Raw genomic sequence first — 22,240 nt, 5'->3', positions numbered from 1 at the left:
AATGTCAGTTTCTCTGGGAAAAGATTCTGGTAGGATTCAAGAGAGATTCATTAATCAGGGAGCACAGTATGACCTCTGTGAGAGATTGCTTTGAAATTGAGACTTGCCTGTTAAGAGGAGACCAGTCACACAAAGAAGCAAGGATGAGGTATTCTTGGTAGGAGACAGTTCAGTTCCAAAAGCTGTGGGGAAAAGGCAGTTCAGATTGTTTACAGAGGCGACAGGGAAGCTGGGGATAGTGGACAGAGGCAGAGTAACTTGAGGTGAAATCACAGCCACTGGCAGAAGTTAGATCAATCAAGCTGTTAATAGCAATTATGATTATTGCAATGAAAAGACTTTGGAGGAACTTAAATCATACTGACTCTCAAGCAGAATTAACTAGTGTGAAGAGATTTGAATGGAAGAGAAGCAACTAGCGGGTAGGCTGTCGCTGTGGTTCAAAGAAGCCCAGGTGACACATGATGGCTGCCGAGGCTGAGATAGTGATGCCAGAGAGAAGTGGGTATTCTCTTGGTGCAGGGAAGAGGAAGGGAAGTCCGTGGAATATATTTTGATGACTGAAGTCCACCAGCTTTAATAGGGAAGGAGCCATAACAAATGGCTATGCTAAAAACACCTCTGATCTTAGTCCATCTTGACCCTTCTGGCTAGGTATCAGTAACTCAGAGCAAGTTCCCCTGACCCTTTCCCCATCAGCAGGCATTGCCATTACTCTTTCTGCCTTTTGTCTTGAAGATGTCTCTTCGTGAGAGATCATCGTTCAAAATCCATTAGAATGACATCCAGCAGCTATCAGGGCTGTTCATTTCCCTAGGCATCAGGGAAATCTGTGTGTTCAGAACACTGAAGGGCATTCACTCATGCAGAGTGCATGGGAATTTGATAGGTGGATGTGTCCCCAAGAAGAGGAAACAGCTGGAGCAGAATGTAAGGTCAGGAAATAAAAGTCAGAGTACATTTAGAGAAAGCTGGAAAAACAATAGGCTGGACCGCTGTTATGGAGGGCAGGGCATTGAACCTTTGTGTACTTTATCTAAGACAGTAAAAAAGTAGAAATGGGGTTCAGAAAGGGGGAAGAAATCATGAGCTTTCTCTTTTAGAGCTGGAAGGGACCCAGCAATTATCTATCTACCTGCTGGATACTGCACACTCCTATCTCTCTTAGAGAAACGATCCAGCATCAATGTATATTATGTGTGGCTAAGCCTATAAATCTCACGTCGGCACTCACGCAATGCGAGAGTCTTTTAATTGGGGCAGATCAACACATTTCTGAGTGCTTAATGTGTACCTGGTTCTCTGGAGAAGTCAAAGATGATTAAGGTTTCCCACTGGCCCTGAACCCATTCATGACAGTGTACTCAAATTTATAACCACAATAAAAAAGAATACCAGAAAAATGGAAACCCCTGCCATACAAATTCTACATTTCCTGTGCCACCTGCCCATGAGCTTTTATGTCATGCTGCCTAATTTGGGGGCTCCAAAAAACTCTTACCAACAATATAGTCAAGACACTTGGGTATCTTTTCTTAACAGTTAGAGATGGAACTATATTTAAAACCCCGATCTACCAAGTTAACATTTTCCACCAATTCTATAAGCAGGGACCTTCACAGGCTTCACAGCCTTGTATTTGGGCGCTGTCTTTGAGGGGCCTTGGCAGCAGCCATTGCTGCCTTCTTTGATGGCAGCTTAGCATTTTGCTTCCTTGGCAGCCCTAACTGCGTGCTCTTGCTGAGTTTTCCTAAATTCTGGTTTCTGATTCCTCTTTGACATGATATCCACAAGAGATGCACCAGTGATGGCCCCCATTAGAATTTGACTGCATGGCAGGTTCTCTTCTTTTGAATTTCTTCTAATCGTCCTTTTTTGTGCATGTGTTTTCTCTTGTAGAGGGCAATCCAGATTACCTGTCAGGATTCCTTTTGGCAGCGAATGAAGACTTGCATTTTTCATTAACAAACCGGAAAACTTTCCTGTGGGTCCTGGCATAGCTCTGCCCGTGTCTGGGATAGATCTTGTACCTGCTGAAACTGCACAGCTCAACCTTTATGGTGGGGGCCGCCAGCCGCTGGAGGAAAGACTTAGGAAAATGACATATCCAGAGATAAAAATCCTTAGCAATTACAGCATTCAAAAGTTATATACCTTAATTTTCTAAAAAGTAAATGGTATTTTTGGTTAGTATAATGGTTATTAGTTTCACTACTTAACAGAGATGTAAATACCAATGATTTAAGAAATAAAAATTGATTTCCTTTACATAAGAATCTGAGGTGAAGGCTAGATGACACATGCTGCTAGTCTCAGCACTAGGGATGAATAGACAAGAAGACTACAAGTTCAAGGCCAGTCTGGAATACATAGTAGATCCCAGACCAGCCTGTGCTATCAAAGCCTTGTCTCAAAGAAGAATATGAGCTGGTAGGCAGTCCATGAGATTACCAGATGCCCAAATTCTTGTCTTAATTCTTTGCAACTCATTAGTGTTCCTCTTATCTACAATGTCCAATGTGGCTTGCACTTTCCTTCCTATAGGCTGCTTATTGGCAAGGAGGAAGTGTATAGACTGCTTATTGGAAAGGAAGAAAGGGGAAAGAGGAAGTAAACCACTTTCTTTTAAGAATAATACTCAGAAATAACATTAAAAATTGTCTTCAATTCTCCTGGACAATAAATCATCACAACATCAACATGCCTAGCAACAAAGAATCCAGAAAAGTATACACTTGCCTAAGACTCTGAGTTAATCCACTGAAAGAGGGGAGGATGGATCTTTGAAACTATCTGTAACTCCAGATAACACTTGAGGATGTGATGTGTGGTTCTCAAATTTTTACCATGTACCTGCCAACAAATAAAGAACTTTTTCTCTAAAATCTGGCTCCTAATTTTCCATATATACATGAATTACCTTCAGAGTAGTAGTATTAGTAACAGTTCCAGTTTGTAAGTCATGGCTTCTGTTTGTTTGAAAGGCAGCTTGCAAGTTTCATACGTAGTTGATGAAACTTAGATTGGTGTACCACTACCTCAGGCTCCCCTAAATGGATTTTGGGAATAGCTGGTATGTTTTTTTATTACCATTTCACTCATAGAAACTTTAGCTTGCATTCTGTTCAATGCATGGTGACCTGAAGATATTCTTCTCAATTTCCTTATCATAGTTGAGACAATTGATCAATCTTTCTTACATAAATTCAGGGTTCCTTGAATGCAAGGTCTATTGCATTTAAAAAACTCAAGTTATTAATTTCATCTTGTTATAACAAACAAGCTACTAATTTGGGGGACTCACAAGTACTATTTGGAAGTATTGTCTTCTTCAGGTTTTGTCAGTAGCTATCATATTACAGGTGAGGTTATTGAGAGAGAATTGCCTCACTTGTGGAGTCAAATCCAGATCGTTTTCCTGAAGTTCATGCATCATTTCTCCTGTGTTACTATGGTACAGCTCTTTGTCACTAATTTTAAGTCAAGATCAAAATAGAAATTGCTCAAAATAGAGATGAAGCAACGAGCAGAAAGCAGAGGAGGGGATGACATTACAAAAGCATGAGGTATGAACATGAAACTTCCACACATTGTGCTAAGTGAAAAAAAAAAGACTCAACGGGCCTCATATTGTATTACTCCATTATATAAAATATTCAGAAAAGACAAACCCACAGAGACAGAAATAGACTAGTGGTTGTCTAGGGATGAAGGCAGAAACAGAGATAAATTATAAATTGGCATGAGATGTTTTACTGGGGAAATAGATTCTAAAATTTGGTTATGGTGGTATCTGCACAATGAAGCCAATTCACTAATAAGCACCAAACTGAACACCTAAAACATGAATTTGGAAGCATATAAATTACAACTCATTAAACTTGGGTTTTGAATACATGAAGTAGTAAAGTTAAAGGAATAGATATCATTCAAGGTTCCATCACTGACAGCTTGGAATAAATTGAGAAAGTAACACATGTTCCTCAGACACTAATAATTACTAGAGTTCCTAAAAGAAAGAGAGCCAGTAGGACACACATGTACACTTTTACATAAGTACACATGCATTTGCCTGGGGAGCTAGTGGCATAGTTCCAGCCTGAGTCTAAAGGCCAGAGAACCAAGACCATTAAGAATGCAAATCTCAATCTCAGAACAAGAAAGGACCAATGTTCTTACTCAACATGTTGGGAAGAGGGAAGGAGAAAGTTAGAGAGAGAGAGAGAGAGAGAGAGAGAGAGAGAGAGAGAGAGAGAGAGAGAGAGAAACACAGAATTTTTTCCTCTTTCTCTGTATTTTTTCCTTACTCAGTCTCTTATCTAAACAAAGCCCATGGGTATGGTTTAAAGGTCCCTGCCAAAACTCAAGTTGGAATTTCATCCCCTTTGTAAAATATTAACAGGTAGTGTCAGGTGGGCCCTTTATGAGGTGATTGGGTTATGAGAGCTTTACTCCTCATAAATAGATTAGTACACTCATGGATCAATGGCTTAATGTCTTAATGGGTAGCTGAATGGATCTGTTTTAAAAGCCAGTTTGGTCAATCTCACCAAAGATGACTTATAATGTAGAGTCCCCAATAACAAGAGAGTTCTCACCAGGTGAAGCCTCTTGACTTTGAACTTCTTGGTTCTTTATAAGTTAATAAGCCTGTGGTATTCAGACACAGTAATGGAAAACAGACCAAGACACACATCCATATTAAGCATATCAATCTGCTTCACTCAGCCCACTGATTCAAGGGACAGTCACATCTAGAAACATCATCAAAGATATGGCAATAACATTAAAAGAAATAACTGGGAATCCAATGGCTCAGTAAAGCTGACATATGAACACACACTTTGAATTTTCACCTCTGGAAAGAAATAAGAAATGTGAACCTCATATATTGTCTACTTTCTTAGCACATTAAAAGAGCCAAAGCTGGCTGGAAAACACAGTATTGGGGCTAAAAGTTTAAAAGTCACATGTAAATACAAATTTTAAGATTAAATTTTACTATGAATAGTTAGTGAAAAATTATTCAAGCATTCATATGACACTTAAAATCTGTATTAAGGGCCATAATTGATGTGATTAATTGTGATGTTACAACTGTGATCTACCCATATACCTACATCACATCTACATACACACATATGCATTTGTACATTTAATACCTTCTGTATAAATGTCATACTTGTTTTGCTCATGTTTACATGTGTGTATAGATGTATGCATGCATATTTCTCTTACATTCGATGTATATTCCATTTTTGTGTCCGTGATAATTTACCTTCTGCACTAAAGCAAGAGAAGAAATAAATCATATCTCATGAAACCTTCTGTTTCTTAAATTGTATTAAAAAGGTAAAGGAGGAGTAAATCTATAACTGCTCTGTCTTCCAGGGCAGCCCTTTGGCTTCAGTGTCAAGCCTTGCATGCCCTCTTAATTATACCTCAGTTATACCTAGAATTGAGAACCCCTTCTTCTGTAAGAATATGCATGACAAGTATTCTGTTTGTCTTTGGGACAGGCCAACTGTATGGCAATAATATATTGTAAACAGCATGGTGAGTGTCATTATGGGCAGTTCATTGGAGAATATTAGAGCCAGAACAATGACCAGAATGACAGCTCCCAGTATTGAACACCACTTCCATCAAGCCAAGGAAAATATGTACTCCACGTCTTTCATGGAATTACTTCCAGACTAGAGATTATTTAAATTACCTTAAGATGTTTATTTTATCATCTTAGTTCCTTATGTGTTCTTGAGATTTTAGCTTTAATGCATTGTGTTCTGTAATAAGCCTTTTAATGTCAACTTGTCAAAAACTAATTACATTTTCTTTTAAGCGAGAAAACACTTGATAACTGACTTTTTAGTGATTATTTAAGTCAGCATCCCTTTCTCTCTAGCCTACCCAGAGACCACTGTTTATACTCACCCTTCTTCAGGTGCAGGGTGCACTTACAGAGAACTCAGAGCTCTAGTGGGCAGAGCTACAATTCCCTCCTGTGTCTAAAGGTTTGCTGTTCTGCTTAATGTGTTCTTAGCAGACTGGCACACACAGTTCCCTGATATAATTTAATGTTAAATAACACTCCCAAGACCGTATGAAGAAATAAGCTACATGTAAAATGTCACCTTTTGAAAAAAAAAAAAGAAAAGAAAACAATTATGCCTATGACATGCAATTTGCCTCAATCTCTTTTAAGATAATCGAAGAAAGACAACAGAACACAGTAGCCAATAAATGGGCTGCAATGAGGAACAGAAAAGAATCATTCTATTTCTACATTTTCTTGGAAAATCCATGCCAGTTTTTTTTCCCCTAGTCCACTGGATAAGCGTTTGTCATAAGCTTTACTGTACCATGAAGTTATGATTAATATCACAGCTCAAGTACAGCGGCTTGAAAGACCACATTCATTTTCAAAGTCACGTCGCATTGATTAGAATTCACTGCAGGTTATTCAAATAACGATCCTCTCTTTCCCCAGGAGAATCTCTGTCTGATTTTTCTTTATCCTCATTAAAGATCCCAGGTGCAGACAAAGCTTTACGTACTTCTAATTTGCATTATCTTTGGGAAGGAGGCAGCTCACATACCTTCAGTATATAGCACTTGTTTTTGTAGTTGCTCTTTCCTATCATCTACCTAAGGAAATCAAGAAGTTTAGCCTTTATACACACTCAGACAATAGAAAATGCCAGATTTTATTATTCTTTGTAATGAGTCTATGGAAGCCAAATCTTCCATAATTCAGATAAAAGCACTTTTGTTCAGTCCTTAGCTATGCTTTGTTTCAAAGGATATTTTTTTCTTTCTTGATGAAAAAAAGATACATTTTAGAATAAAGACTACTGGATCAAAATTCAGTTCATCAAGCAATGAGCATGGTATTCAGGTACTTCTGGGCAAAACCTGATGCTATTTGACTAATTAGAGAAATTTCTATGCAAGGAGTGAGCAGCTATTGCCAGTGCTGGGATAATTTATTCGATCTCCTTCCTAATTTGGCATTTTCATGGGATCATTTCCGTGTTCCTTTGGCATAGGTGTAGGCTTCAACATTATGACAAAGACTCCTTGAACTATTTTTACCTTTAGTTTTTGTGTAATGAGTTTAGCCTGAAGCAGACTGACAGCATTGTTGACATTTCATTGAGTTTCCAGTTCTCAAGAGAGGAGAAATTTTAGCTAATTAAATAGTATTAGAATGTCTTAGAAACTACAAAAGCAACACAGACCCACACAGCAATCACACGATTTTAAAACCACTGTGTATTCCTGAGATAGTTAGAAAACTGAAGTCTGCATAACAAAACTTTCAAAGTGGTGTCACCAGTATAAATGGAAAGGTAGGGGGCAACTGAAAGAGAATTCTCATGAAAATGATCATTTTGGGGCCAAGGATAGGAAGTAGATGTCAGTACTTCCCTGGGTGCAGCACAGCTGCCTATAGTAATGGTGTGTGTGTGTGTGTGTGTGTGTGTGTGTGTGTGTGTGTGTGTGTGTGTGTTTTCAGATTCATATATACTAAATACAGGACAGAAGTATCACTTCCAAGTCAGTGAATCAACACGGACCATACATTTAGGCATAAATGATACTGTTTCTGGGAGTAAGTCATTTACTGTACTTGTGAATCTGTTCTTGGTAAATCTTTTTGTATATAAGCAAGAACAACAACAACAACAACAACAAACCCTGAACATTGTGTTGACATGTTTGTTAACTTGTTTCTAATAGGAGGTTCAGAATGGATCTGAAGGAAATGGGCCAAATGGAATAAACATTTACAGAAAAATAGTCTCTTAATCCAATGAGGAACTGTATAAAATGGACTTCAGTTTTAGTGGGGGAAAAAAAAAGAAAAACCTGAAGATTCTGTTTAGGTATGATTTTAGTTGAGCCTGACAGAGCTACATAGTTTATTCAGCATAAGAAGTAAATAACGGAAGTCAAATACAAGACAGAAATTCAGCTATGTCCATTTACAAAGAGGTGAGATCTTTCTGATGGCAGGAGCCATGATAGCTGCTGACACTCAAGCACGTTGATAATGAAGATAAAATGACATATGAACCTTTTTATGCATGTCATTTTTTTTATAAAGAGCAATTCCATAATGTAACAGAAGCCTACTGTGTGTGGCTGGGCCACCCACCCCTGTGGGCACATGTGAAACGTGCCTATGTGTGCATGCTGGGGAGGTGTCTCCAATCTTGAATACTTCAGAGAGAAAGCCAAGGAAAACTCTCTGGGCTATTTTGCCTTTAAGCCTCAGTGAGTCTGGGAGATTTCATTGACATTAATTAAGCCCACCCCAGGATCGTAGACATGGTGAACTTTTATATTAAAGAGCAACCTTCCTTGCCAGATGAGTTTTTTCCCAAGCTCTCATTTTATTGTGGTTTCCAGCAGGGCATCTTGTTTCAAGGCATATGATCAAAGTAAAGGACATTTCTTCTGGGACATATTTTACATAGATTAAATCTCATTATACAACTTACTCCTCAGTCTATATTCTTTTTTATAAGCTTCTATTGTATGAAAGAATTTAACACAGAAAAGTGAGAATTTATTACATCAAATACACTAAGCTGCTACGAAGGCAAATTCTCATTCAGTCTAACACATTCTGTTTTTTTTTTTTTTTTTTTTTTTTTTTTTTTTAACAATGGACTTCAGCTCAATTTCAGTTTTGCCCATTAAGTGATTCCTTTAAGGAACATGCTGCTACCATTAGATTTTCCTTCCCTGTTTTTAAGCCCTCAACCTACACCCCCACTCTGTCTTTTAAAAACAGGTCAATTATTTTGTTCATATTAAGAGGATAGCCCAAAGACCTAGACTAGAACCAAACATGACCGGAAAGAAATCAATGAAATGATTCCAAACGATATTCTGATCTATTCATAGGTTGGTGCCTAGTCCAGTTGTCATCAGAAGGCTTCCTCCGGACGCAGATGGGAGTGGGTGCAGAGACCCACATCTAGACAGTATGTGGACAGTATAAATTGGAGGTCTCCATCACGTCCCTCTCCTCAGAGATAGGGGAACTCTGGAAGATGGGAGAAAAGACTGTAGGAGTCAGACGGAATGGAGGACATGAGGAGAACTTGGCCCAATGAATCAACTAAGCAAGGCTCACATGGGCTCTTAGAGACTGAAGCAACAAGCATGGGGCCTGCATGGGTCTGTACCAGGTCCTCTGTGTATATGTTATGGCTGTTAGCTTGGTGTACTTGTGGGATTCCTAACAGTGGGAGCAGGTGTATCTCTAACTCTTTTGCCTGCTCTTGGGATTCTTCCTCCTATTAGATTGCCTTGTCCAGCCTTGATATAAGGGCTTTTGCCTTGTCTTATTGTATCTTGTTTTGTCCTTTTTGACTGTCATCTCTTGGAGGCCTGCTCTTTTTTGAACAGGAAATAGAAGGAAGTGGATCTGAGGGAGAGAGGAGATAGGGGTAGCCTGGAGGAGTGGAAGGAGGAGAAACTGGTGGGGATGTATTGTATGAGAGAAGAATCTGTTTTCAACAACAACAAACTGAGAAAAAAAGGGGAGTGCCATAGTACCACCACATGAAGTGAAGTACTGTTGGTAGGCTTGGGAACTTGGAAATTTGAGACCCATAACTAGTAGTAGCCGTTGAGAGTAGACATCAGATAACTCTATAGAACTAGTTCAATCTAGCATCACAATTTAGAGTTCAGAAAAATGAGGGCCCAGCAGCAAGGTCTTCTGCATTGATATATCAGTTCTTAGTTTAGTATCTAGAATCTAAAAAATGAAGTGATATTGGGTACCATATCTGCTTCCCCACAGCCTCAAAACAGGAAAATAAAATCTCACAAAATACAATTTGTAATTCAGTAGCTTCTGAGAATCCTGATATTCTAGACCAAAAAAAAGGTTTTGGTTCACAAATACCTTTTTTGTAAAACACTGTTCTATGTAAATATGAGAGGACTTGGGCTTTGGAATCTGTTAAAAGCACATGCTCAGTATACAAATGAAAAGGATGCTATATATATATATATATTCAATTGCCGAAATAAATTACGTATTTTCACATCTACTGTCATTTTTCCTCCTCTGATATAACCAGTCTTGCAATTAAAGTTGCAATAGTAAGCTAAAGAATTGATTTTTTTCGTAAGCTGGATGAAAGGTTACATTGCCCAGTCAGGCTCTTGTGACGACTACCTGCTCTTTTTAGCAATTTTCCTCACCATTGTCTCTAAGGGTGCTGATATCTTCAGTGCAATGAAAGTTCTCTGTCTTCCTGTTTGCAATAAATAAAGAGCCAAATTGGAGTTGCTTTATTCTACTGGGGGTCACCTTACAGGCAGTCTGTATTTCAGCTTTTGCCTGAAATAACAGCTATGGGTGATGATCAGATAAATGGTTAATCGACACATAGATGTCGTTACCCCTTTTTTTAGTTCCTCTGATCACTGCAGGTCAAATTCCCTATGTAAGTGGTTAACTCATCTTCAGAACCTGAGACATAATTAATCCAGAAAGAGTCCTATTATGATTAGAGGTGAGAAGCTAGGGCTAGTGAAAGCTATAACAAGGAAAATAGACTCATATCAAGCTTTGCACAAAATGCAGTTTTCCCTTTCTGATTGTATTATGTAGAATGCACTTCCTCTTGTGAAGAATGAAATTATACAGCTGTTCAATCATATTTATGCAATCAGTCTTGGCAAATACATATTGTGTCCTTTGTGAATTTCTAATAGCCAATATTCTGTTAGTTCTCCTTTCAAAATCTTACTCCTCACCCTCTTGGTTCAATGTCTTCCTGGTGACCTTAATCTTTCGTCATCTCAATGAGTCTTCTTTGAATAAGTATTTCACTAAACAACTTCCACATAGCTTCATAATGAATGCATTACGTAACTTAGACAGTAAATTCCAAAAATCTATACTAGTTACTGTGTTCTAATTTTTTATGGCTATAATAATTCCCATTGAATTTTCACTATCTAATTAGATTTTATAGCTTTTATGGCATAGAACAGGGTATATTTTTCCTCTTTGATATTAGTTGGTCTTAGGGAACTTTAAATAAAATGATTAAAATCTAATTTGTAAAACTATTTAGAAAAAAACACATGCACAAATCTTGTCTCTTGCAGCTGCTTCTGTTTCAGGCCCCTTTCCTGCCCCTATGTGTTTATGTTGCAGTTATTTCAAAGTTTATTTGCTCTTATTCCCCTGTGATTGCAAAAACAAAGTTAAGCTTGGCGAAAACAAATTTAATGTCACGTGGATTTTGACCAAATACATGGATTGCCCAGGTAACACAGGGAAAGTCTAATTTACAACATTATCCTGAACTGTCTGTTTCAAATGAAGGGCTATCTGGCAATATTCCCTCATCCTGTATTGAGAGGTACACACTTCAGATTTGTGTCTAACTCTATAGTTTCTTTTTGAAATAAATGAATGGCATGCTCTGAGCATGTGCTTTTACTATCATTGGTGTTAATATGATTATGATTATGATTATTATCATTATCATTATAGCAGACAATGATATTCCCTATCAGTGCTTCTGAGAACCAAGGAGCAGCACAACATGCAGCCAGCCATGCCCTGATGCCAGCCAGCAGGTGACATTATCATTCTGGTCATTCCTCTGCAAAACACCACTGAAAAACCAGTTACACAGCAGCCTGGATTTTCCTATTAAAATGTACATATAAACTCTGGATCTAAAACCTGTTGGTTAGCCTATTGCCATATATATAGTTTAATATATAATTTATAAACATAATACTGCAAGTGATGTGTCTTTTAATACACCATTACTTAATAGTATATCAATATTTTTTATTTAAAAATAATATCATCTAGGCTACTAAGAAAAATATGGTAAAGAGCCTCTTAGACCATGAGTCAAGAGACCTCAGTTTAACCCTGACATCTGCCTGAGTGGATAACACTCAGTAATTCATTCTTCCACTCTATGGAAGAATAAATCAAAGTGAATGTACCAAGCACCCTTAAGATTTCCATGTGGGATAAAACTATGCCTAATTAATATTTACAGTTTCTAACTACCAGGAAAAAAATGAATGGGCTTGTTGAGAAGTTCTAGTCAAATATCTTCATGGCTTTATCACTCTGAATAATTTTCTCACAGTGCCACTTCAGTTTCTGGATTCCAACTTACTGTCTCACCTCAGACAATGCCTCCTTAAGAAAGATTTGTAGAAGGTAATTAGTAGTAGTAAGAGTAGAAACTGATGTTTGCAAGTGTGCTCTCTATATAGCAAGTCATTTTGTCTTGCTAATCTTGGATGGTTTCTATATCAGGAGTATGCCCATTCTAAAGATGAGTGCACTGAAATTTGCTATACTGTCATGGGATTAACCTTAGAGACAGCAGGAGCCCAAACCATTTCCAAATCTTCTTCATCTTTACAGGCTGCCTTCACCTACCACAGTTACTGAAATGTCTTTTTCCAAGTGACTCCCCCCACAGCTCTTCACCATCCAGCACCACCTGCAGAGACACTCACTGCCTGGTGCCCAGCAGTGCCATCTCTGAGCTGTGACTTTTTTGGCATGTGTGATGGAGCAGTGGGGACAGGGCATTTCAGGAAAGAGGGAGTTGCTAGCAGCCACCCAATGTGATGCCTCCAGCATCTAAGGACCTCAGCCCTCTAGTAGTACAGTTTCTGTTTAGTAGATAAGTAATTAGCTCAATATTGTATAATCCTACATAGTCAATTGCTTCAACCTGTATTAGTCAGTTGTTCCTATTTTATTGCAATAGAGGAAGTAAAATGACTTAGAAGTATAGTATATAAATTTGACATGCTCCTCTGGGTGTGTCTTATCTATTTGCTTGACCTTGAGAACCAGCTGGATGCATATTGAGAAGAGACTGACATGGAAGAGATAACATGAGCCCTTTTCAGGCAAAGGCTCTGATGTCAGAGGTGACATTTCCTGGGGGAAGTGTGATGGCCATGACTTATCACTTATTGCTCAGCTCTCTTCCAGAAAGGCATATTTCACTTTAATAACAAAAATATTTGAAGTGAATGTCATAAGGGAAACATTGGTTGAATTTTGAGAGTGAACAACCTCAGACTGTGAGTTCAGCAGTGACTTAAAATAGGCATGAGGGATTCACGATGCATTTGTTTTTCTCCGCTTGGTTGCTGCTTCTGAACATCCAGACACAACTGGACCTGACATTTTTGTTTCTCCTTTGATCATATACAATGATAAAATCAAAACCTGGAGAACTTAAATGAGTTGCTCAGAGTTTCCCAACTAGTCCTCTGAGGAGCTATGCTCCTAAGCCTAGCTTGGACAGGCAAACAGTAGTCTTTCTTGTTGTAGGTATTTCTAATTGTTCCATATTTTCCCCATTCAGAGTTACAAAGATATCTTCCAATGGACTATCTTTGTGTAGGATAAGTAAGCAGCAATCTTCAGTCATCCTTTAAGTATCAAAAATGCATTCACCACATGACTGTAGAAGTATTTTGAAATACAAGTTGAAAGTACAGAGAAGGAATTATTCATAACATTCCCCCAAAGCCTGTTAATATTTTGCTGTGTTTTTCCAGTTTCCCCATCTTTCCACACATTTAGATATGGATTCACAAAGAGTTTGATTTTGTTTGTTTTCTTTTTAAAAGACTTAAAATGAGTTACTTTTATTTATTTATTTTTTTTGTACAATGTATTTTGATCAGGTTTCCCCCAAACCCAGCTCCTCCTAGAATGAGTCACTTTTAGATTTAAAAAATGTTCAGTTCTGTAATCCTAATCCTTTGAAATGTAGTCAGAATTATCCTGATATAAGCACAAATATGTCACAATACATACACTGTTTGGTCAGTTGACAAAGTTACATGCGTGATGCGTTTTGCCCAAGCATGATATACCATAAATGTCTCCCTGTATCATTAAATGTTGCTATACTTTATTTTAAATTATAAAGTGACACTTCATAATACTAGTGTACCATAAATATCAGTCCCTGGAAAAAAATTTATCCTCAGAAATGATACCATTAGAGTCAGATGAAACGTTTACCTTTGCCAACTTTTTTATATATTCATAATTATTTCTTAAAGCTTAAATTCTGAAAGTCAAGTTTCACTTTGGGGTAAGAGTATAAAAAACTTTTAAAATTGAAAAATGGTCAAAATACCTTTAAAAATAGTGAATCGCTTTAGGTATCAAAGTAGTATAAGTACATCCATACATGCATGCTTCATTTTCTTTTACCAGTATTAAATATTATGCTTTCTTGTCAATATGAGAAGTTGATAGAGGGTGAAATGTTAATTGTTTAAAACAGCATTCATCTTTTGATAAGGAAGATATCCATTAATAAGGAGGTTATATATGAATGTCTACATATTGGTTATTTTATCCTTTTGTTAACTATCATAGGGTTCCCTTTCAATATCAAACACCTTATGTTGTGCATTGTACATCATACTGATAGCCAAACTTAAATGTGAATCAGCAATTCAGCTCAGTCAGAAAGGTTATAGCTTAGCAAAGGATTTTGTCAAATGGGTATAGATTATAAAACATGAGTCATTCAAAAATGCACTCACCTCTTTTTTGAGATTCTAGTATTGTTTATTATGTCTAAAACATCCAGCATGGGATGAGATGTGATTTAGAGATAATCTTTATGGAGACAATCATTTGAGCATCATCAATGCCATGAAGAAATCCTAGGTAAAATACAATGGTGGTCCCATTTGTCAAGCAAGACCACCTTCCTAAGGAAAGGTTAAGTTTACAGCACAAAGCAAACACTTTCTGGATTATGAATGCAAATCTTGAGAAAATTACATATAGAAGATGGCTTTGGATAATGATAACTATGAAGTTGAAGTTATACATTTTGGAATAAAGGAAGTGGTTAGAGCACAGGTCAATCTACAGCTTCAGATTTTAACAAAACTGACTTAGGGGGTGTTTGCAAAGGGAAACAGCACATGCAAATTCAATTGTAAAATGTGAACTATGAGTTCTGAATAAAATGTGCACTTCTAAACATAACAAACTGTATCTCCATTTCATCCATTTGATAATGGAGTGAGATTTACTTGTTTTTTTCTTAACCTTCCCTGATTTAAGAAACAGCAGTGTCATTAACTCCCTGAAATCAACACACACACACACACACACACACACACACACACACACACACACACACACAGCCATTCCCCACCCTGCCTTTGATGAGGAATCTGGCCTTCTAGTTCATTTAACATGGAATAGCAGATCTGTGTTGATGATGCTTTTGTTCTTGCTAGTGAGACAACTTGTAACTGAAAAATTGGCTACTCAGCCTCAAGCAATCGCTAACATTCCAGTTCCTGAATAGAAAAGGGGAGAAGAGAGCAGATGGAAGCAAACAAAAATTGTATTAATAATACATAACAAAGTGCTGCTCCAAATGATGTCTCAATAGAGGAAAACAGTGGGAAAACTGCAGTTTTCATTGGATCTTAATGTATTTATCAGTCTCTAATGCTTCCATCTTCAAGCAGTTCTCCTTTATTGACACGGCAACACAAATTGCAGAAGTAAATTGAATCATGGACTCAGAATGTAAAAATCAATGAGAAATAATTTTGTAGCACTAAAGTGAAGAGTGTAATGCTAGGTATTCATTTAATTAACCATGAGCCTTTCCACATAATGCACAGTCATTGCCAGCTTTCAGCTCATAGTTGTTCCAGGAATAATGGGTTTGGGATTCATCTTTAGAAAACCTACATTAATATTTGAAAGCGTTTAAATCCATTAGTGGGTCATCTGAACACTGCAGGTCACTTTTACATTGCTAATTGAAACAATAGTAATGGGTTATAATCTACTGTCTAATAATGCCTGGAGTGTTTTACCGCTTTTATATCTGCAGATTCCAGGAAATATGTAAATTTGTTGCTGAAATGTTATAAAAATATGGAAATTTAAGCTGTAGACATCAAAGTATTTTTCTGGAAAAAAAAAACCAAACACGTTAATAAACTGAAGAGTTACACTACATTCTGGTGTCAGGATAAATTCCTTATTCTAGACCTTCCCTTGTTCTCTCTGCTCTGGGCACAGCATCTGGTGCTCACATTTTCCACGTTGCCATTAGGAGAAAGTGAATCTCATTAAACCAGTGAGTAAACAATCATGTCATTGTTTCCATATGCAAGCTATACATTGACTCAGCCTGCTGGGTCCTGGCTGCTTTTTCCCCCTACATGAATTTATGTGAACATTTTATTTTTCGTGGAGATTTTCAACATATATCAACATTTCCTTGGATAGGGGCAGTACATGTGACAGCAACTCAAGCATATGAAATGAAAATGTGACTTCAGTATAAAAACATACATGTGTGCAAATACATACACACTCATAAAAGAAGATAAATGAGAAAGAGGGGTGGCTTGCAGAGTCCTTCTTGGAAATTGAATGTCATACAAATTGATACTTAACCAGCATTTTCCCTTTTAATTAAACATGCATCTCATGCACTTACCTGCATCTTGCTATGCTTAATTACAGTCTGATTGTGCAGAAAATCCAGAAAGTTGCATCTCATTATAATAAAGAACTGCTTTGGCATAGGTGAAAATTGTGCATGCATGCATACTCATTTTTCATAAATGGAATATTATTTCAGGAGGGCTTCATATTAAGGCTCAAAGGAAAATGAAGGCGTAAACCCTTCTACTCATCACTGTTATCAACACAATCATATCAGTGAATTTGGAGGAACAGAGGTGAAAGCAAGAAGTAACGTGGAAGGCACTGAATTTGTTTCTGTGTTAAGAGAAGAAATACTTTAATTCTTTTCTTCCATCCTATTCACAAATATATTTATATCTCAGGGAGGTAATAAAAGTTGATATAAAATTCTGACTTTATCCACGGGGTATCTTTGCAAGACAGGCGATATGGATTGCATAAACAGGGCAGCCAAGCCCATGCAATAATTATACTATTGGTAGAATTCAAATGAAACATTCTAGTGACTTTAATGGAGTTTGCTAGAAATGGAGCCAAGCATCCCCTGGTTTCCTACAAAAAGAAAGATAAAACAGTTGGAGACGTGCACAGGAAAATCACAAAAGGAAACCTGACCTTGTAAAGTGCTTGTTGAAACCTTCCCGCCATGTTTCCTACCTTCTGCCATGCACTATTAAGCTCCTTTTGAAGTCGGTGAGCATCTCTGCACTTGAAACAGTAGTACAGGTCATGGAAAAAGACAAAACAATGATTCTAGAAAGCCGGTTGTTGCTTTATTATAGGAGGGCAAGTATCATGAGCCTATAATTCAATAGTTTCCTCAAAGATGTTTTCACTTCCCATCAGCTAAGGGAATTGGCAGAGGGATTGAGACAAGATGCCCTGCAAGGAGAACCCTATTGTGGTTAAATGGCACGAGAAACTGGACTTTGTGTACTCAGTTACATCTTTCCTGAGTTTTATTGTAACCACAATAGAGATAGTTAAGAGAAGATCCCGTACTAGTATCACGTATTCGGTGAAGCAAGAAATCCAACGTGTAGGTCAAAATCCATTCCAACCCTGGGGAGTTCCTCAGCTTTGCCCTTCTCTTCTAGCTGTGTTATGATAATGCCACACATGTTCAAGTCCAAGACAACACATTCCCTTTTGACAAATCTCATCAAATTTAGCCACAGATAAGAATTTACATAACCGAACTTATTTCTCATTCACCTCTCCCTGTCTTAATAAATAATGACTTTCATTTCTTTGTTCTTTGGAATTCTTTTCACTTCCAGAATTGTCAGCCAGGAACATGGCACCCTCCCATACTTTAGTGCTTTCATCATTTTGCTATGACTTTTAACTAAGTGAGACTTGCACGCTCGAGAAGTAAAGGATGCTCCTTAATGTCTGAGTTCTTCTAGCTTCAAGTTGCCCATCAAATATTTCCTTTTAGTCCATTGAAAGAACATTAATTTGGGAAGCCCAATTCCTTCCCATAACTTAAGACATCCATTAATGGTCTGCCTTTCACTGGTTCACTGCTATTAGCAAAGGAAATGCCTGACCTTGTTGCCACGAGTCAGGAAAACAAATCTTTCCATTTTGCTATAGGCTCTTGGCTCTGTGATTCAGTGACTTAACTGACCCCATCCTTTCTGGGTTAATCTGTTTGACAATATGCTTTCCTGCCCAAAAGTGTTGTAACCCTGCTTCTGGGTGGGATGACAAAGCCAGCATATCACCTAAAATATGACATATTTCTTTCTGCCTCCTCATTGGAACTGATTGCCCTATTTATTGATTTGAATTCATCACTTAATTTGCTGAAGCATATTTTTTTCATTCACTCAGTAAATAGTATTTACTGTTTCCTTTTTGGAAAAGGATTTAGGAACTTACATAGGTGCTTGTTTAGTGCTTATTAGAGTGCTTTTGTTTTAACCTAAGAATAAATGAGTAAAGACACACAAACATGCATGCATGAACACATGGCATTTTCCGGGATACTTATATTTGTGTGTGTGCATGCCCACACAAGTCCTGATTTCTTTATTAAAGAAGGGGTAGGCTGTTTCCATCAGAAAGCCTATTTCAGTTTTGGTAACTTAAAGCTATCACTTATTCTTCTTCTGTTTTTAAGATGTGCTTTCTATCCAAAAGCACTGAAACTCCATATGCTTTAATCGATGGAACAATAACAGTTCCCAGCAGAGACGATGCAGACCAACAGAACCAGCTGTGTGGATTTGGGAAAGGTGAATGGGGAGAGCAGAAAGATTGTGGTCCTTCCACACCAGCACTTCCTGGAATCACCTTGCACAATCAGTGGCATACCAGCCACAACACTCTTCCATAATGTTGTTTAACGAGAGAACACAATTATCCTTTTACAGAAGGTGAGAAATGGAGGTAATATAAATGCATCTTAGTGATAATTAATAACTTACTCCCTAAACATTATAAACAAAACTTTATAACACTTAATATATATATATATATATATGTGTGTGTGTGTGTGTGTGTGTGTGTGTGTGTGTGTGTGTGTGAAATTTGCCAGATACTATTCTTATCTCTGAAACTTGGATATTCTTAAAAACCTGTGAGAAGTTATCTTTTGCGCAGTGTAAGTTTACTTGGTTCATAAAATGAATCATATTCTATAAGACATAATATTAATTCACAGAAACATCACAACTCTATGTGTTAACTATTTATGATATCTATTTTAGAAATGCAATTGAAATATAAATGCAATTAAAAAGCTTGCCCAAGGTTAAAATTATTGGATGTCAGCGGTAGAGTTCACAGCTATGCAAAGTGATTCTATGGACTGTGCCCTTAATCTTGATGTTTTGTTACCTTTCAAAGTACAGTGCCTCTTGTTTGGATTTTCCTATCTGTGTGGTACTCTGCATACTTGTCACTTTGATTATTAAAACATATGCCTGTATCTTTCTTGCTTTACTTCCAGTTAAGCAGAAAGTTGATGGGAGCCATTCAATCCTGACTTGTGCATCTACAACAAGGACTCCATAAGCTGTCCTCTTAGTGTTACTTCTTTTCTTTATGACTTTGGCTCAAATTCCGAAGAGTCTAATATCAGAAATAAAGTAATGATATGATAAAATCTATTATCACTGTCTACTGACTTCACAAATTATACCAAATATGAGATTGAATTTTGAATTGATAAAAATTGAAATAAGGAAAGAAATAATTGTAGAGAAAACCAAAGTCATGAATTCTGTCTTTCTATAGAATTGAGTAAATAATTTAATGCCAAAATATTTTAGTGTAATTTTCTCTATATTTAAATCAGATATTATATTTAGATGTAACAGATTCAGAAATGGTTAAATAAAATAAAATAAAATTTGTTTCCAAAAATAACAATAAAATAAACAAAATTTCATCATAATGTTATTCTTATTTTCATTATCAGAAGACAAAATACTCATGTAAATAGAATTAACAGATAGGATTCTACTAACTCACCCTTAAATACCATTACTTCATTACACCAAATGACATGACAAGCTTATCATAACTATTTAGAGCACTAGTGTGACAGTTTTAAACACATAGTGTAGCTTTTGTCCAATTCATCAATTCATCAGTGAGTTGAGGTTAATTTGCTAACTAGTTTGACCATAGAGACTGTAGTAATGTGCACACTAAGAACCAATCTTTGAGCAGAGAGACACAGTTTAATTATGAAGATAAGACAGGTTCACAAGGTTATGAAAAAGAAATTGTATGGTATTTGTGTGGATTTCTGTACAGAATTCAACCATGAGGATGTATGAAATTATTTTCAAGGAAAAAAAACAAGTCACCATTTTACATAAATCCAAGAGGAATATTTAGGATGGACACTTGGAATTCAACCTTGGGATTTTAAAATTTCAACAAAACCACAGCTAGAAAAAAATTAAAGAATTCATGGGAAAATGGAAAAACATTAATGTCAAATTATTCATAAATTCTTCTGTTTTACTTGTGGCATTGTAATGAAACTCTGTTAGCAAGAAGCCACTGGGCCTCTCTATAGACATACCATTTCTTTCTTACTGTCATCATTTATACATGTCCTTAGAATCACAGCGAGAGAAGATGAGAGAAACCAATCATTCTACATCCTTCCGGTAAATAACTAACTTGTTCTATTTAAATAAACTATACTGAAGAATATAAATTATTTAAGATTGACTATGTATGTACAAGTCAGTGTTTTATACCTAGGAGCAGAAAATTCTTGGGCCCAGTGGCTTATGGTTTCAAATGGTTTAGTGCCCTCTGTTAGTAGGAAGATGTTTTTACACTGGAGGACAGAGACTCAAAGATCATTTGGCCACAATCACAACATGGCCGTTAGTTTAGACACAGATCAAACATTTTTCTGTTGACTGCTTAGAGTTCAATTGCTTCTGTTTATTGTATGATTATTTGCACAATCTTCCCTATGTTTTGGTACATTCTTTTTTTTTCTCGAGACAGGGTTTCTCTGTGTAGCTTTGAGCCTTTCCTCGATCTTGCTCTGTAGACCAGGCTGGCCTCAAACTCACAAAGATTCGCCTGCCTCTGCCTCCTAAGTGTTGGGATTAAAGGCATGTGCCTCCACTGCCCGGCTTGTTTTGGTACATTCTTGTTAGACTTATTGCTGAAATTAATTCATTCATGTAAAAATACCCATTTCCTATGTGCCTTAAATTGTGTTAGGGTATAATATTAATAATACAGATAGGAATCCCATTTTGAAGAATCTTTCAATTTGTTGAAAAATCAATAGTACATTCATACAAAGTTGCCAGGCGGTGGTGGTACACGCCTTTAATCCCAGCACTCGGGAGGCAGAGTCAGGTGGATCTCTGTGAGTTCGAGGCCAGCCTGGTCTACAAAGCGAGTTCCAGGAAAGGCACAAAGCTACACAGAGAAACCCTATCTCGAAAAACAAAAACAAAAAAAAAAGTTAAAACAATGTAATTATGAGCTAGGAAAATGATTCAGTGAATAAATCAGTTGCCATTCAAGTGATGACCATAGTTTGGCTCTGCAGAACCCATATATAAAAGATAGGCAAGTCTGGCCTAACACTCCAAAGTCAGAGATAGGGATCCTTAGAGCAAGCTGGCTTACTACACTAGACTTGGATAGTTCAATAAGAAATCCTGCCTCCATAAAATTTAAAACAGTGGAGAATTATGGAAGAAGGCACTCATCATAACCCCCCCCCCTCACACACACACATACACACACACATACACGCATATGCACACATGCATGCACACTACACAAAAATACAGGTGCAAAACAATTTAAAAGAGCATTGCAATCAATTCAATCTTCAGCACTTGAATTTATAACATTCTCTCCAGGTTAGGACAGGAATCATCAGATAGCGCTCTAGATCAGTTGTTCTCAACATGTGGGTCGAGACCCCTCTGAGATTCGAATGACCCTTTCACAGGTCACATAGCAGATACCATGCATATTAGATACTTATACTGTGATGCATAATACTAGCAAAATTACAATTCAGAAGTAACAATGAAATAATTTTTCTGGATGGGGGTCATCACAACATGAGGAACTGTGTTAAAGAGCATTAGGAAGGATGAGAACCACTGCTCTATATCTTCATGATATGGTGATGCTCTGAGGAGGTCAATGAGGGAATTGTTTGAGGCTATTTCAAAATTATTTCAAATATGCCTGGTAAGTTGG

The 22,240-nt window shown here is 37.1% G+C and overlaps 1 pseudogene; it reads right to left on the bottom strand.

Moving 5' to 3' along the window:
* Positions 1-1,581: 1,581 nt before the first annotated feature.
* On the bottom strand, positions 1,582-16,544 carry LOC114694620 (annotated as a pseudogene).
* Positions 16,545-22,240: the final 5,696 nt, after the last annotated feature.

The sequence above is a fragment of the Peromyscus leucopus genome, chromosome 2 (genome assembly GCF_004664715.2).
Source record: "Peromyscus leucopus breed LL Stock chromosome 2, UCI_PerLeu_2.1, whole genome shotgun sequence".
NCBI lineage: Eukaryota > Metazoa > Chordata > Mammalia > Rodentia > Cricetidae > Peromyscus > Peromyscus leucopus.
Note: the sequence above shows the minus strand (reverse complement) of the source record. Positions and strands in the feature narration are given on the sequence as shown.